The sequence below is a fragment of the Schistocerca americana genome, chromosome 6, assembly GCF_021461395.2.
Source record: "Schistocerca americana isolate TAMUIC-IGC-003095 chromosome 6, iqSchAmer2.1, whole genome shotgun sequence".
Lineage (NCBI taxonomy): Eukaryota > Metazoa > Arthropoda > Insecta > Orthoptera > Acrididae > Schistocerca > Schistocerca americana.
Genome location: NC_060124.1, coordinates 180316417 through 180333778, shown reverse-complemented (window position 1 = coordinate 180333778; position 17362 = coordinate 180316417).

Here is a 17362-nt window from a genome sequence, read left to right as displayed (position 1 = left end):
TTACTGATCTGTGCTCTGTCTACTGCGCCAACCGCTGCCTCGCAACTACCCTACCATGAACTGCTATTGCAGGGGCGGACAAGAATTCGGCCTCTTGGCTGTGGCCAGGAACAAGTGCCGTAGGTCTTAGCTTCCTGCACACTTTCCCCACCGCTGCACCACACTGTCTGAGCATGTGGAGGGGAAACTGCGAACGCACCGCATTTAAATGGCCATGCAGTCGCACTGCGTATGACTTGGTTTATATTTCACGTTTCTCATCAACATAGATCACAAACGGATCAAACTTTCACAATCATTCAATTATTTATGGTGCGCTAATTACATCAATAATGTTTATCTGAGACAAACTGTCGTCATACAGTGCGGGATTTCAAATAAAGAAAATGAGGTGGCCTTCAACTACGTACCCTCAGATTCAGAGCTGAATTTCAAAGGTTTTGGCTGGTTTCGTTGTCTAGGTGCTGGGATATGTTGTTGCTGCATTACAAGCGAAATACTGCTAAGTCTACAGTATACAATATTATTGTACACATGAATCGAATGGTCGAAGGTTCCTATCAGTCGGCAATTGCGAATTCTGAATGTAAAATAGAAATTTATAAATGAAAGATTGCTCTTAAATAAAATCTGCAAGAACTATTTTTTAACGACTTTAAATGATTAGTACGATAGCAGAAGTCTGCTTTTAAGAGTGCCGTTTATTACTGCAGAATTACTCGAAATTAAATAAATATTCGTACGGCTGGACCTTAAACACGCTCTAACACAAATTATTAAATACATAAACAAATCAAATAAACATATATCAAAGGAATAGGAACAAAAACAGGCCAGTAGCCTAATGTTTCTGTGTTTTCTAAAATGCAGTAAATATTTGACCAATTTCTTCATGAATAGTATGTATCGGATATAAACAAAGACATGCCACGAATAAATATACACTCCTGGAAATGGAAAAAAGAACACATTGACACCGGTGTGTCAGACCCACCATATTTGCTCCGGACACTGCGAGAGGGCTGTACAAGCAATGATCACACGCACGGCACAGCGGACACACCAGGAACCGCGGTGTTGGCCGTCGAATGGCGCTAGCTGCGCAGCATTTGTGCACCGCTGCCGTCAGTGTCAGCCAGTTTGCCGTGGCATACGGAGCTCCATCGCAGTCTTTAAAACTGGTAGCATGCCGCAACAGCGTGGACGTGAACCGTATGTGCAGTTGACGGACTTTGAGCGAGGGCGTATAGTGGGCATGCGGGAGGCCGGGTGGACGTACCGCCGAATTGCTCAACACGTGGGGCGTGAGGTCTCCACAGCACATCGATGTTGTCGCCAGTGGTCGGCGGAAGGTGCACGTGCCCGTCGACCTGGGACCGGACCGCAGCGACGCACGGATGCACGCCAAGACCGTAGGATCCTACGCAGTGCCGTAGGGGACCGCACCGCCACTTCCCAGCAAATTAGGGACACTGTTGCTCCTGGGGTATCGGCGAGGACCATTCGCAACCGTCTCCATGAAGCTGGGCTACGGTCCCGCACACCGTTAGGCCGTCTTCCGCTCACGCCCCAACATCGTGCAGCCCGCCTCCAGTGGTGTCGCGACAGGCGTGAATGGAGGGACGAATGGAGACGTGTCGTCTTCAGCGATGAGAGTCGCTTCTGCCTTGGTGCCAATGATGGTCGTATGCGTGTTTGGCGCCGTGCAGGTGAGCGCCACAATCAGGACTGCATACGACCGAGGCACACAGGGCCAACACCCGGCATCATGGTGTGAGGAGCAATCTCCTACACTGGCCGTACACCACTGGTGATCGTCGAGGGCACACTGAATAGTGCACGGTACATCCAAACCGTCATCGAACCCATCGTTCTACCATTCCTAGACCGGCAAGGGAACTTGCTGTTCCAACAGGACAATGCACGTCCGCATGTATCCCGTGCCACCCAACGTGCTCTAGAAAGTGTAAGTCAACTACCCTCGCCAGCAAGATCTCCGGATCTGTCCCCCATTGAGCATGTTTGGGACTGGATGAAGCGTCGTCTCACGCGGTCTGCACGTCCAGCACGAACGCTAGTCCAACTGAGGCGCCAGGTGGAAATGGCATGGCAAGCCGTTCCACAGGACTACATCCAGCATCTCTACGATCGTCTCCATGGGAGAATAGCAGCCTGCATTGCTGCGAAAGGTGGATATACACTGTACTAGTGCCGACATTGTGCATGCTCTGTTGCCTGTGTCTATGTGCCTGTGGTTCTGTCAGTGTGATCATGTGATGTATCTGACCCCAGGAATGTGTCAATAAAGTTTCCCCTTCCTGGGACAATGAATTCACGGTGTTCTTATTTCAATTTCCAGGAGTGTATTTGTAAGCATGCTGCTACCAGTTTTTTCGTGTAACTGTGGAGTACTTATGGCCTGACGCGATCAATAGTAATCGGCCACTTTGACCTCCAATACTTCATGTACTATTCAAGTTACATGCCCGTAATTCATACCAATTTAGGTTTACACTAATAGCTTCCTAAAGACACGTCGATAAACAAAATCCGAAGAACCATTTAGATTTTGGAAATTCGTTGCTGGGTGTTACTAGTATAATTTACAGTCGGATACTAAACTTTAAACTAATAAAGATATTCAAAATCTGATTACACCATCAGAATCGCCGTGCAAATGATGGTAATGTAGGTGCTTCTTTTTAAGGTATCATGATTCCTCTGGCTATTATTAATTTCTACATGAACTGTGAAATGTCCGCTATTGTGGTTTCACGAAGTCCGCCATCTTCGGCACTCCCAGCATACAAATCTCCTTCATCGACTCAAATCGCAGTCCTCGTCACAGTGTCAACATGGAATTCCCAGCCACGCGGTCAGCCTGTTAAGTAAATTTATGGTAAAAGGAACGCTAATTCGAGTGCAATATCCTTTCTTTCAGGAGTGCTAGTTCTGCAAGGTTCGCAGGAGAGCTTCTGTAAAGTTTGGAAGGCAGGAGACGAGATACTGGCAGAAGTAAAGTTGTGAGTACCGGGCGTGAGTCGTGCTTCGGTAGCTCAGATGGTAGAGCACTTGCCCGCGAAAGGCAAAGGTCCCGAGTTCGAGTCTCGGTCGGGCACACAGTTTTAATCTGCTAGGAAGTTTCATTCTGGTATTCTGTTTATACTTTAGGTTATTAACTATTTCCATTTGCACTCGAATTAGCGTTCCTTTTACCATAAATTTACTTAACAAATTATAATACATTTTTTGGCTGTTTAGGTTGGTTGGTTGGTTTTTGGGGGAGGAGACCACACAGCGAGGTCATCGGTCTCATCGGATTAGGAGCGGATGGGGAAGTAAGTCGGCCGTGCCGTTTGAAAGGAACCATCCCGGCATTTGCCTGGAGCGATTTAGGGAAATCGCGGAAAACCTAAATCAGCATGGCCGGACGCGGGATTGAACCGTCGTCCTCCCGAATGCGAGTCCAGTGTGCTAACCACTGCGCCACCTCGCTCGGTCAAATTATAATACAAAATTACCCGTCGTTTGCATTCACACTGTCTTAAAACTTTCTCTCACTAGTTCGTAAAGAGTTCATCTGCAGAACAATGAGCTACATATTACTCTGTAACACATTCACGCATCAATCGCACAACTAAAAGCATATACAGAACTGTACAAACACAAATGAACAAAAAAGCCTTCAAGAAATAAACAGTAGAGTTCACAAAACATTCTCTTGACATGTTTCTTGAATGTCTCTTAGCCCTACTGAACTTGAAAAAAAAAATGTTCAAATGTGTGTGAAATCTTATGGGACTTAACTGTTCAGGTCATCAGTCCCTAAGCTTACACACTACTTAACCTACATTATCCTAAGGACAAACACACACACACACCCATGCCCGAGGGAGGACTCGAACCTCCGCCGTGATCAGCCGCACAGTCTATGACTGCAGCGCCCCAGACCGCTCGGATAATCCCGCGTGGCACTACTGGACTCTGACGGCTAAAATTCTTAACTACATTATAGTTCTTTCTGTTTAATCGTGTCCGCTACTGTCCTCTAGCAGATGAAAATTAGAACTTCGTACTCGACTGAACCCGCTTCAGACCATCTGTCACTGTGCACGCATGAGTCATTCTCCAGAAAAAATGGCTCTGAGCACTATGGGACTTAACAGAAGAGGTCATCAGTCCCCTAGAACTTAGAACTACTTAAACCTAACCAACCTAAGGACATCACACACGTCCATGCCCGAGGCAGGATTCGAACCTGCGACCGTAGCGGTCGCGCGGTTCCAGACTGAAGCTCCTAGAACCGCTTGGCCACTCCGGCCGGCCATTCTCCCGATACACAGGCTGTTGATAGGAGCGATATAAGGCGACACGCCTCACACTGACAGCTAAATCTTCAAATTCTTTCTTCACGGTATTGTAAATTCGTTACATAGCTAATCTGTAGTGCCTAATGTGTACTGAGACTTCTCATCTCTATCTTCTGTCAGCCCCATTCATTTTAAAAGGCTTGTGGCGATCATCTCTAGACTACCTCTTTTTAGGCAGACTTCCACAAGATCTGTGAACGTCCATCATAACACGAACAAATAGGAGAGGGTAAGATGCGGAGACACCACGATTTCGCATAACTGAAGAGAATCGTGCCGAACGAAAAACGCCACACCCTAGTGCTGAATGAAATGTCGTGCTGTACCGAATACTTTCGGGAAGGAACGAGCGAAGTCAACACAGTCGGAGTCGTGTCCTGCGCACCGCCGGCACACTCAGCACGCGTGAGGTCTGGCACGCTGTGGCCAGACCTGGGTACCGATACTTCTCACGATCCGCCACTAAGATGGTATTTTTTTCTAAGCGCTGGGCCAACTGGAGCTCCCACTTCCGTCAGATCCATTCCATCCCTGCATAGAAGGTATATCAGGATGAAATCGGTGATGAATTGGTAGGTGCGATCCACTTGCAAATATGCCTCCTCTGTGCAACGCACCGAGCGAGGTGGTGCAGTGGTTAGCATACTGTACTCACTTTCGCGTGGAGGACTGTTGAAATCCGAGTCCGGCCAACCTGACCCAGGTTTTCCGTGATTTTCCTAAATCGCTTCAGGCAAATGCCGGGTGAAATGGCACAGCCGATTTCCTTCCTCGTCCTTCCTTAATCCGATGGGACCGGCGACCACGCTGTTTGATCCCCTCCCCCAAATCAACAAACCAAGCCTCTAACAATGTGTTAGCTGCCTGGCGTTTTGGTGCGGCTGTTCTGTTTGATGTATACTATCCGACTCTGTCTGCAATGACATGGAGCGCCCTCACACACTACCCTCCACCTATTCCTTTGGCACCTTTACGACTCCTTATCACAAAGCTACTTTATACAACTACATTACTGGCCATTAAAATTGCTACACGAAGAAGAAATGCAGATGATAAACGGGTATTCATTGGACATATATATTATACTAGAACTGACATGTGATTACATTTTCACACAACTTGGGTGCATAGATCCTGATAAATCAGTACCCAGATTAACCACCTCTGGTCGTAATAACGGCCTTGATACGCCTGGGCATTGAGTTAAACAGAGCTTGGATGGCGTGTACAGGTACAGCTGCCCATGCAGCTTCAACAAGAATACCACAATTCATCAAGAGTACTGACTGGCGTATTGTGACGAGCCAGTTGCTCGGCCACTATTGACCAGGAGTTTTCAATTGATGAGAGATCTGGAGAATGTGCTGGCCAGAGCAGCAGTCGAACATTTTCTGTATCCAGAAAGGTCCGTACAGGACCTGCAACATGCGGTCGTGCATTATCCTGCTGAAATGTAGGTTTTGCAGGGATCGAATGAAGGGTAGAGCCACGGGTCGTAACACATCTGAAATGTAGCGTCCACTGTTCAAAGTGCAGTCAATGCGAACAAGAGGTGACCGAGACGTGTAACCAATGGCACCCCATACCATCATGCCGGGTGATACGCCAGTATGGCGATGACGAATACACGCTTCCAATGTGCGTTCACCGCGATGTCGCCAAACACGGATGCGACAATCATGATGCTGTAAACAGAAATTGGATTCATCCGAAAAAATGACGTTTTGCCATTCGCGTGCCCCGGTTCGTCTTTGAGGAGACCATCGCAGGCGCTCCTGTCTGTGATGCAGCGTCAAGGATAACCGCAGCCATGGTCTCCGAGCTGATAGTCCATACTGCTGCAAATGTCGTCGAACTGTTCGGGCAGATGGTTGTTGCCTTGTAGAAATCCCCATCTGTTGACTCAGGGATCGAGACGTGGCTGCACGATCCGTTAAAGCCATGCGGATAAGATGCCTGTCATCTCGACTACTAGTGATACGAGGCCGTTGCGATCCAGCACGGCGTTCCTTATTACCCTCCTGAACCCACCGATTCCACATTCTGCTAACAATCATTGGATCCCACGTACGGACATCCTGATTTAGGTTTTCCGTGATTTCCCTAAATCGCTCCAGGCAAATGCCGGGATGGTTCCTTTCAAGGGGCACGGCCGACTTCCTTCCCCGTCCTTCCCTAATCCGATGAGACCGATGACCTCGCTGTCTGGTCTCCTTCCCCAAAAACCACCAACCAACAATCATTGGATCTCGGCTAACGCGAGCAGCAATGTCGCGATACGATAAACTGCAATCGCGATAAGCTACAATCCGACCTTTATCAAAGTCGGAAACGTGATGGTAGGCATTTCCCCTCCTTACACGAGGCATCACAACAACGTTTCACCAGGCAACACCGGTCAACTGCTGTTTGTGTATGAGAAATCGGTTGAAAACTTTCCTCATGTCAGCACGTTGTAGGTGTCGCGCCAACCTTGTGTGAATGCTCTGAAAAGCTAATCATTTGCGTATCACAGCATCTCCTTCCTGTCGGTTAAATTTCGCGTCTGTTGCACGTCATCTTCGTGGTGCAGCACTTTTAATGTCCAGTAGTGTATTTGTTTATGACAGACATTGATCTAGTCAATGTCGGACATTGCCGTGCTTGCCCTGGTTCTGCGTTGCACTTTCTTGAACCTTCAGGAAATAATTGGATCAAATCGTAGTCGACATCTACATCGTCGTGACGAATAGATGCAATCGTGGACGACGTGGATGTGGTTTCCGTGTTCCTTGCACATGATAGTTTCTCCAGGGTACTTTTGTGCAAAGTAATCAAGTCTTCGGCGGAATTTAAGACTTTCGTCCTCTGCTCTGACGTCAAGGATGTCAGTGAAATGCCATCTTTCTGAGAGTTCACATATTCGCAAAAATCTTTCAAACCATACAAACAGTTGCCCAAAACTGCTTCGTATTGAGTTATATAGTTCAGAGACAATGTCAAGATTTTTTTTAAGGCTCCATACTCGTCCTCCACTGCTGTTTGTATACTGCTCATTGCTTTCAAGGATGGTGTTTTGATGCTAATCTCCAGTAGTGCCCACATGAGGGTTGCAATTTCCACTACAAGATCCATGGTCACCAATCTGCAAATAAATTATATATTAAGTCCACTTCATCTTCCGAGTCTGATACATAACCTAAAGAACCTCCACATCGAACGTTGTATGATGTATATAATTTCTATATGCAAGATTCTAATTTTTTGCTTTAAAATGTTCGAATTTTGGTGCTATATTTTCTCTATATGTAGAGTAAAGTGTACTGCACAGTACTGGAGATTTAATTTCTTTACATTATATGTGAGTATTCTACGTAAAAAACTATGTAAGTTGTTTATTACGGTAAATAACTTTCTGGTGACATTTTGTATTTAAGAATATTTGTGTGTATAAACTGTTCATGTTGAAAACTTCATAATTGTAATAAATATTCACGCTTAGGAACAATGTAAGAAATAAAACTAAAACTAAACTCCTCCCGTACAGGTCATGAAGGCCCAACGGTACTGACCGGCCGCCGTGTCATCCTCAGCTCACAGGCGCCACTGGATGCGGATAATGCGGGTTATGTGGTCAGCACACTCCCCTCCCGGCCGTAGGTCAATTTATGAGACCAGAGCCGCCACTTCTCAATCAAATAGCTCCTCAGTTTGCCTCACATTGGCTGAGTGCACGCAACTTCCCAGCAGCGCCTGGCAGACCGGATGGTCACTCATCCAAATGCTAGCCCAGCCCGACAGCGCTTTAGTTTGGTGATGTGTAGGGGACTGGTGTTACCACTGTGGAAAGGCTGTTGGCGTATGTAAGAAATAGGTGTTATGTAAAAGCCAGTGTTCTTTTGTTTGAAGCGGAAGTGGCTTTGGGGAGTGGAAAAGGTGGTGAGCGCGAATTGGCGTGCTACCTAGAGCAAGCGCGGGAAGTAGGTCACACAGTCTGTAGGCAGCAGTGATTGAGGCAACACCCTAGTAGAGCAGGAGAATCATCGCCTGCAAATTTGCACAAAAATGCCTCAGATGAAGACTGTAAACGGCTTACGACATTCCTGTGAGTTATTGGTCTACTATATATAGAAATGAACGACGCCAAGAAGAGAAACTGAGCCCATACATCAAGATACTTGCAGGCCGTACTGTGGGTAGTGTAGCCGTCATAATTGTTCGCCATACCCAAACCTGCTGCCACCAGATAAGACGTATTATAGTAAATTTCTTTTTGTACAGCGAGAACCATTTATTTAAACTTTGTTTTAATAATCATTCTTGAACTTTAAAGAAAGTGATTGAACCTGGTATTTCATCCTGATCATACACCTATACAGGCTTCCCTCCTGGTATTAGATGACTCCGAGTGTCCTTTTTTACAAATTTATGAAGTGCAAAGTTAATATAAAGAGGCATCATTTAAATTGTTTTTGTGTTTTCTTAGCAACTGCAAAGTGTTATAGTAAAAGTCTGCTTATGTAAAATTCAGTCAGAGTGTAGCCAAGTTACTAGAATCTGTTAAATGACTATACAATTTTATTTTTAATTTGTGGTAAATTCCTATGGGACCAAACTGCTAACGTCATCGGTCCCTGGGGTTGCACACTACTTAATCTAACTTATGCTAAGGACAACATAGACACCCATGCCCGAGGGAGGACTCGAACATCCGACGGGGAGAGCCGCGCGAACCATGACAACCCGCCCTAGACCGTGCAGCTACTCCGCGTGGCGATGACTATACAGAGTTAGTTCAAAGAATAATAGCTTTTGGAAGTAAATTCCAGTAAGAAAGAGGTTTTCTTGAAGTGAAATGATTAGTATAAAAAATTTGTGCTTTAGTACCCAAGTATTTTAGTTATTAAGTTTGTTAATTATGGAAAGTGCTTTTTTAAGGATCCCCCATGGCCGATCTTTTTCTTTTTTTTTTTTTTTTGCTTCCTTGAAGTTACCTACTGGGCTTTTTCTCTTTGAAAAACGTAATGTTTAACGGTGTAGTCCAACACTGTTTAAGTGGAGTAATAAGAACTAAGTGGAGTAATAAGAACAAAATTAAAGAGTAGCAAGGAAGTAGGAAAACTTCATACTTCTGCTTTTTCAATACTTCACTGTTTCATTGCTTGGATAGGCTACCGAACATTTGTGCATGTTTTAAAGCACTAAATGAACTTGGATCTGAGTTGTCCTAGCTTCAGTATAATATTATTCATACTGCGTTACTATCTAACTGCTGGGTAAGATCGTAGGAAAAGAAGTGAATAGTCTGATTTACTTATCCATAGACACAACATACGGTCAAATCTTGTAAAAAGGGTAACTCTATTGATTAGTTTTTCCTATAAACAGGACTATCGTCTCATGTTGTTGTTGTTGTGGTCTTCAGTCCTGAGACTGGTTTGATGCAGCTCTCCATGCCACTCTATCCTGTGCAAGCTTCTTCATCTCCCAGTACTTACTGCAACCTACATCCTTCTGAATCTGCTTAGTGTATTCATCTCTTGGTCTCCATCTACGATTTTTACCCTCCACGCTGCCCTCCAATGCTGAATTTGTGATCCCTTGATGCCTCAAAACATGTCCTACCAACCGGTCCCTTCTTCTTGTCAAGTTGTGCCACAAACTCCTCTTCTCCCAAATTCATTCAATACCTCCTCATCAGTTATGTGATCTACCCATCTAATCTTCATTCTTCTGCAGCACCACATTTCGAAAGCTTCTATTCTCTTCTTGTCTAAACTATTTATCTTCCCTGTTTCACTTCCGTACATGGCTACACTCCATACAAACACTTTCAGAAACGAATTCCTGACACTTAAATCTATACTCGACGTTAACAAATTTCTCTTCTTCAGAAACGCTTTCCTTGCCATTGCCAGTCTACATTTTATATCCTTTCTACTTCGACCATCATCAGTTATTTTGCTCCCCAAATAGCAAAACCCCTTTACTACTTTAAGCGTCTCATTTCCTAATCTAATTTCCTCAGCATCACCCGACTTAATTCGTCTACATTCCATTATCTTCCCATAGCGTACTTTATTAGGAAACTAGACCAAAATTTAGTAAGAGGGTTATACGTGGTAACATAGAGACAGTGTTTCCTGTTATTTAGGTAAAAGTATACAAATTACAATAGTTGTGGTAGGGTTATAACTTCCTCGTGCTTTTCTGTATCTAGCGTTAATCTATAAAGCTATCATTTCTCTTCGTAATACAAAATTTATATAATAGGCTTACAGAAGTAGCAGAATTCATAAAAAGCCTTGTTTAAAGTCATCTACATATTTAAATTTCTTACAAAGATTTAGGAAAAATAATTTATACACATATGTAATGTGTCCGTCCAAGAGCCAAAAGATTGTGACCGCTGCCTACCGGAACGTTTAATGCTGCCTCTTGACGTTATGGAAATCTGACACGTAAGGACTGTATGTAAGCTACGCAGAAATAAAACGACCGTACTGGACGCAGCAGGTGATATCCATTGACGTAATCGACTTTGGCAAAGTGCAGATTGTTGTTTCCCAGCGCCCGTACACCATCAACTCGGAGGCGGCGAAGCTGTCAGGCGGTTCGCGTGCTGCTGGCGTCAGCTTTTATGGAAAGAGCCTGTAGGACGATAAAACCGTGATTAAGCGACTGGGTACTGAACGTCCATACATCATCACAGATCGTGGCGGTCGGAGGTTTGCTTTCTCTGAAAACTAGGATCGGCTGTGATCTGTGGCATATCTGAAGACAGCGTATAACGCAGGTGCGTCCAAAAGTGTTTTGGAGCTGTTGAGAGCATATTGTCGAACATGAGTCTCTGCAGTAGAAGAGCCCCATGTCTTGTCGCCTCGACCCAACGATATAGTGAAGTGCGACGGCGGTGGACATAAGATCATCAGGACTTGGCTGTGATTTAGCGAAAACGTGTTGTCTGGTCGAATGAATCACGTTTCTTGTTAAACCTAATCGATGGTCGTGTCTGGTTACTCTCTGGGGCGAATGGGCTACTCGCGACATGCACTGCACCACAGACGCAGGCCAATGGGGTCAGTATTATGCTGTGAGGGACGCTCGCCTAAGCGTCCGTACTATCTACATCTACATCTACAAATATACTCCGCTATCCACCAAGCGGTGTATGGCGGAGGGCACAATTCGCGCCAAAGTCATATTCCCCCCCCCCTCCCCCCTCTGTTCCACTCGCGGATCGCGCAAGGGAAAAACGACTGTCTTAGCGCCTCAGTACGAGCTCTTATTTCCCTTACCTTTGAATGATGATCATTACGCGATTTGAAAGTTGGTGGTAATAATATGTGCTCTACATCCTCGGTGCAGATTGGATTTCGGAATTTAAAGAGCAGCTCCTTCTGTTTAGCGCGTCGTCTGTCTGCAAGTGTGTCCCACTTCAAACTTTCTATGAGATTTGTAATGCACTCGCGATAGCTAAATGTACCAGTTACGAATCTTGCCGCTCTTCTTTGGACCTTCTCAATCTCTTGAATCAGACCCAACTGGCAATGGTCCCATACAAACGAATAATACTCTAAGACTGGACGAACTAACAAATTGTAAGCAATTTCCTTTGTTAAAGGACTGCATCGCTTCAGGATTCTACCAATTAACCGCTGTCTAGAGTTCGCCTTACCCGTTACTTGTGTAATCTGATCATTCCATTTGAGATCATTTCGAATAGTCACACCCAGATACTTGACTGATGTTAACGCTTCCAAAGACTGATCATTTATTTTGTACTCATACATTAATGGGGATTTTCGCCTTGTTATACGCAGTAGACTACACTTACTAATATTGAGAGATAACTGCCACTCATTACACCACGCATTTATTTTCTGCAAATCCTCATTGATTTGTTCACAACTTTCGTGTTATACTTCTTCCCTGTAGACTACAGCATCATCAGCAAACAGTCTAAGGCCGCTGTCAATACCATCAACCAGATCGTTTATGTAAATCGTAAAGAGCAGAGGACCTATTACGCTGTCCTGGGGCACACCTGAAGTTACTCTAGCAGAACGACCTCTAGAGAATTGATGACTGGTGCAGACTCTGGCATATGACCCTGAACGTAAATAAATGTAACATATTGGTATACATAGGAAAAGAAATCCACAACTGTACAGCTACACTACTGATGACAAACAGCTGACGACAGCATCTACCGTAAACTATCTAGGCGTAACTATAAAGAGAATGACCATATAAAACAGATAGTGGGAAAAGCAATCACAAAACTCATATTCATCGGAAGAATCTTAAGGTAATGTAACTCGTCCACGAAAGATATGGTTTATAAGGCGCTTATTCACCCGATTCTTGAGTGTTGTTCATCTATCTGCGATCCCTATCAGGTAGAACTAATAGAGGAGATAGTGAAGGTCCAACGAAGAGCGGCGCATTTCGTCACGGGATCGTTTAGTTGGCGAGAGAGCGTTACTGAGATGCTAAACAAACTCCACTGGCAGATTTACCACTGGAATTTCAGGACAGCACTGTTCAGGACCAGTCACACAACATATTGCATACGCCCATATACATCTTGCGTGTTGACCACGAGGAGAACATTCGAGAAATTAGAGCCAGTACAGAGGCTTACCGTCAATCATTCTTCCCACGCAACATTCGCGAGTGGAACAGGGTTGGAGGGTTGAGACAGTGGTACAGAAAGTACCCTCCGCCACACACCATTACGGGACTTGTGGAGTATGATGTAGATAGCCTGCCGCCTCCTAGCAGTATAATGGTCCTTGACACAAGGCCAACATCGTAGTACAGGGTTCTGAGGAGCATAACAGTGAAATCACTCTGACGTCTCGGCCAACAGACTCACCTGATCTGCAGCCGACGAAACACGGACCAGTGCGCCAGTTACGCTCCCACTTACCATTGGTCCGTCATTGACGAGTTCTGTGTGACCTGTACATCTGGAACCACCTATCCCTGGATATCTACTCAGGACATGTTGAGCGCATCTCAAGGAGAATCGTTGCTGTATTGTGTTCCGAAAGTGAATCAAGATTCTTATCCATCATCTATCAGAGATCATTGGAACAGCGGAAAGTTCCACGGGACTGGAACAAGGCCCAGGTCATAGCAATCTATAAAAAGGGGAGAAAATCTGATGCACATAATTACCAGCCAACTTAACTGACATCTATTTGTTGTAGAATCATGAAACATATTTTGTGTTCAGACATAATGACCTTTCTAGACAGGTCTGCAGAAACAGGAATCATGCGACACATAGCTGGCCCTTTTTGTGCATGATATACAACAGGCTCTATATACCTGCTCCCAGGTTGATGCCAAATTTCTAGACTTTCGAAAGCCGTTCGACTCAGATGGTTCAAATGGCTCTGAGCACTATGAGACTTAACATCCGAGGTCATCAGTCTCCTAGAACTTACAACTACTTAAACCTAACTAACCTAAGGACATCACACACATCCATTCCCGAGGCAGAATTCGAACCTGCGACCGTAACAGTCGTGAGGTTCCGGACTGAAGGTCCTAGAACGGCTCGGCCACCGGGGCCAGCCGTTCGACTCAGTTCCGCACTGTCGCATGCTCCAAAAAGTGCGCGCTTACGGTCTGTCCGATGAGATATGCGGTTGGTTAGAAAGTTTTTTAACAGACAGAGAGCAGTAAGTCGTCCTGAATCCGGTGGCTTCAACAGAAACAAGTGTAACTTCAGGTGTGCCTCAGGGCAGCGTAATAGGTCCGCTGCTTTTTACGATTTACATAAACAGTCTGGTTGATGGTATTGACAGCGGCATCGGACTGTTTGCCGATGATGCCGTAGTCTACAGGAAAGTAGTATCACACAAAAGCTGTGAACAAATCAATGAGGATTTGCAGAAAATAAATGCGTGGTGTAATGACTGTCAATTTTAGTAAGTGTAGCCTACTCCGTATAACAAGGAATCCCCATTAATGTACGAGTACAAAATAAATGCCTAGTCTTTGGAAGCGGTGTCAAGTATCTGGGCGTAACTATTGGGAATGATCTCAAATGGAATTATCAGATTACACAAGTAACGGGAAAGGCGAACTCTAGATTGCGGTTTATTGGTAGAATCCTGAAGCGATGCAGTCCTTTAACAAAGGAAATTGCTTACAATTCGTTAGTTCGTCCAGTCTTAGAGTATTGTTCGTCTGTATGGGACCCTTACCAGGCGGGTCTGATTCAAGAGATTGAGGAGGTCCAAAGAAGAGCGGCAAGATTCGTGACTGGTACATTTAGCCATCACGAGAGCATTACAAATCTCATAGAAACTTTGAAGTGGGACACAATTGTAGATAGACGACGCTCAAAACGGAAGGGGCTGCTCACTAAATTCCGAAATCCGATCATCGCCGAAGATGTAGAGCGTATACTATTATCACCAACTTTCAAATCGCGCAGTGATCACCATTCAAAGATAAGGGAAATTACAGCTTGTACTGAGGCGATCAGACAGTCGCTTTTCCCTCGTGCGTTCCTGCGAGTGGAACAGAGGGGTGGGAAAACATGACTTCGGCGCCAATTGTGGCCTCCGACACACAGCGCTTGGTGGCTAGTGGAGTTTATATGTAGATGTAGATGTCGAAGGTGGTATCAAGCTGGAGGCCATATTGTCTGGCATCCACATCTTGAGACACTACAGTACATGTACAGCGCCTGCTTCTATACAGCGACGAGGCTACGCTTGAGAGGGACGTAGCTGAAGTGAGGTACGAGGTATGTGTTCAGCTGGACGAGTCGACGGCCCCTTACCATTAGCCGAGCGCTGCTCAGAGAGCACCACAGTGCGGTGGTAGGCGGCGCTGAGGAGCTCGCAGTGTCTCTCGCGGGCGCGCTTTTCTGGAGCTAAGTAGCAAAGAAGAGAGGCGCAGGCGGAAGAAAAGAAAGCGGACGACGCCTCCCTTCCCCGCCACTGAGGCGCCCAAAGCCCTCCCCTCCGCCCTGCCCCACCGAGGCTGCTCGGCTTTGACGTAATAGAGAAGGGGTTCCTTTTACTTTGCAGATTGCTGATATGAATAATTACTGGCCGGGCTCAGTGGAGAAGACTGGAGGCGGTGGGGCGCGGGGGCCCCCTTTTCCTCTTGCTCCTCCTCGGCGGCAGGTGTCCCAGATATAGCGAAGAGGAGCGGCTCTGCCCGCCTAGGACGCAGGACGCTCTCGCTGCGTCGAGAACCGGCCGGCTCGCTAAATTATTAGCGGCCACGCGGACCAGCCGAGGATGCACCGCCGCGCCGCAGAATGGCACCGAGGGGCACTTCCGGTCGAGAGGCTACCTGCTTCACACTGAAAGCCTGCGCCAGCGACAGTGGGGCACAAGGCAAGAAGTTATTTTCTTGAGCTCTGAAAGATACATTCGCTACGTATGTCCGAAAGAGCACTGCACCGTTCTTCTTAACAACAGCGGTACTGCAGTATCGTATTTATCGCTGGGCTTGTGGCTCTCAATTACAATGTCTCCCCTATACGGAAATATACTCTGAAGCACCAAACAAACTGGTACAGGCATGCGTTTTCAATTACAGCGACATGCAACTAGGCAGAATACGACGCTGCGCTGCGCTCTTACATAAGATAACTCAACTCAACGTTTTGGAAAACATCCAAATTTACAAAAACGGAAAGAGGTTTCCGAGCAAATTGTTGAACGACCAGTTAGAATCGGCGGATCATAATTTCTTTGACATATTTGATGCGGTGCTCTAGAGACCCTGTGCGACCTATTCACACATTGTGATGCGTAATGTGTATCTATTATGCTCGGAAAGCCATCTTTAGAATACTACTGCTGTTATTTATATGTCTTTTAGGAGGGCCTACCTTGGTAAAGTAAATACATTTTTTTATAAGGCTTGAAGTGTAGTTGGCCAGCTTCGCCAGTAAAACTTTACTCGATGGTTACCATTGCCCGCCAGCGTCTCTTCGTTACGTTCTTATTTTATTTACTTTATATTTTACAGATATATTTTTGTATGAAGCTAGAACGATTGTGGTTTGGTATCATAGTAACGTAGTTAGTCATTATTCCCAATTCGGTGAGGCCCATGGACGAAACGAGTGGCAAGCCGACGGGACCGTACGTGGAGTCACGGTGCATTTTGGTCTTTATGTCTTTTCCCCGCTGTTCTTGTGCCCTTCGGTTTGCTTCTGACCTGGCATTCCTTAATTGCATGTGCCTATGCAGGTTTTCGTAGTGGATTCGTACCGAATGTATCGATGGTGAGAGACTTTATAGCAAGTAAATATGTTCTTTTTTAGCGCTTACAATACCTAAGACCATAGTGCCTAGACAGGTAACACCCAGCATACAGGTTTTTATCGCTCGTCACATCGTACCTAAGTCGTGTTATGAACAGCCTTCTGTGTGCATATTCCTGACGTCCTTATATGAGTAAAGGTAAATCGTAATATGTAGTTTTGTAAGGCGATAATGGATAATGTCTGTGCCTCAGATGCTTTTACTTTGCAATTGACGTACTTTATAGTGATTGTAGTAGGTACAAGAAATGCACGCGCAAATGTGGGCTTTGCATGGGTATGTAACAAGCAGTTATAGTAAAGTTGTTTTTTAGTAGTAATGAGTAGTTATACCGTGGGACTATGTATGCGCTGCTTGGACAGCGCTATCTGGTGGCCGGTTGTGAACCGCTGGAATCACAGTAGGTAAGCCTTCCGCTGAATAGGGCAGTGATGATGCCGACCGGTGTTAGGTGAGCAGTGGTAGTTTTATCTGGTGACTTCAGTTTTGTATTTTATGGAAAGAACGACCATGAGAGCAGTTTTATTATTTTTTATTGGTTGTGACAATTATTTTATCAGATGGTGTGCCTCATATGCCATGATGTCCATATGGTTTTATAAATGTTAATCCACGTTTCAGGTATGTGGTTCTGTAATAATTGTAATGTATATAGTTAACTCATGTAAGCCTTCCCTCAAAGCTGTTATGTTATACCTTCAC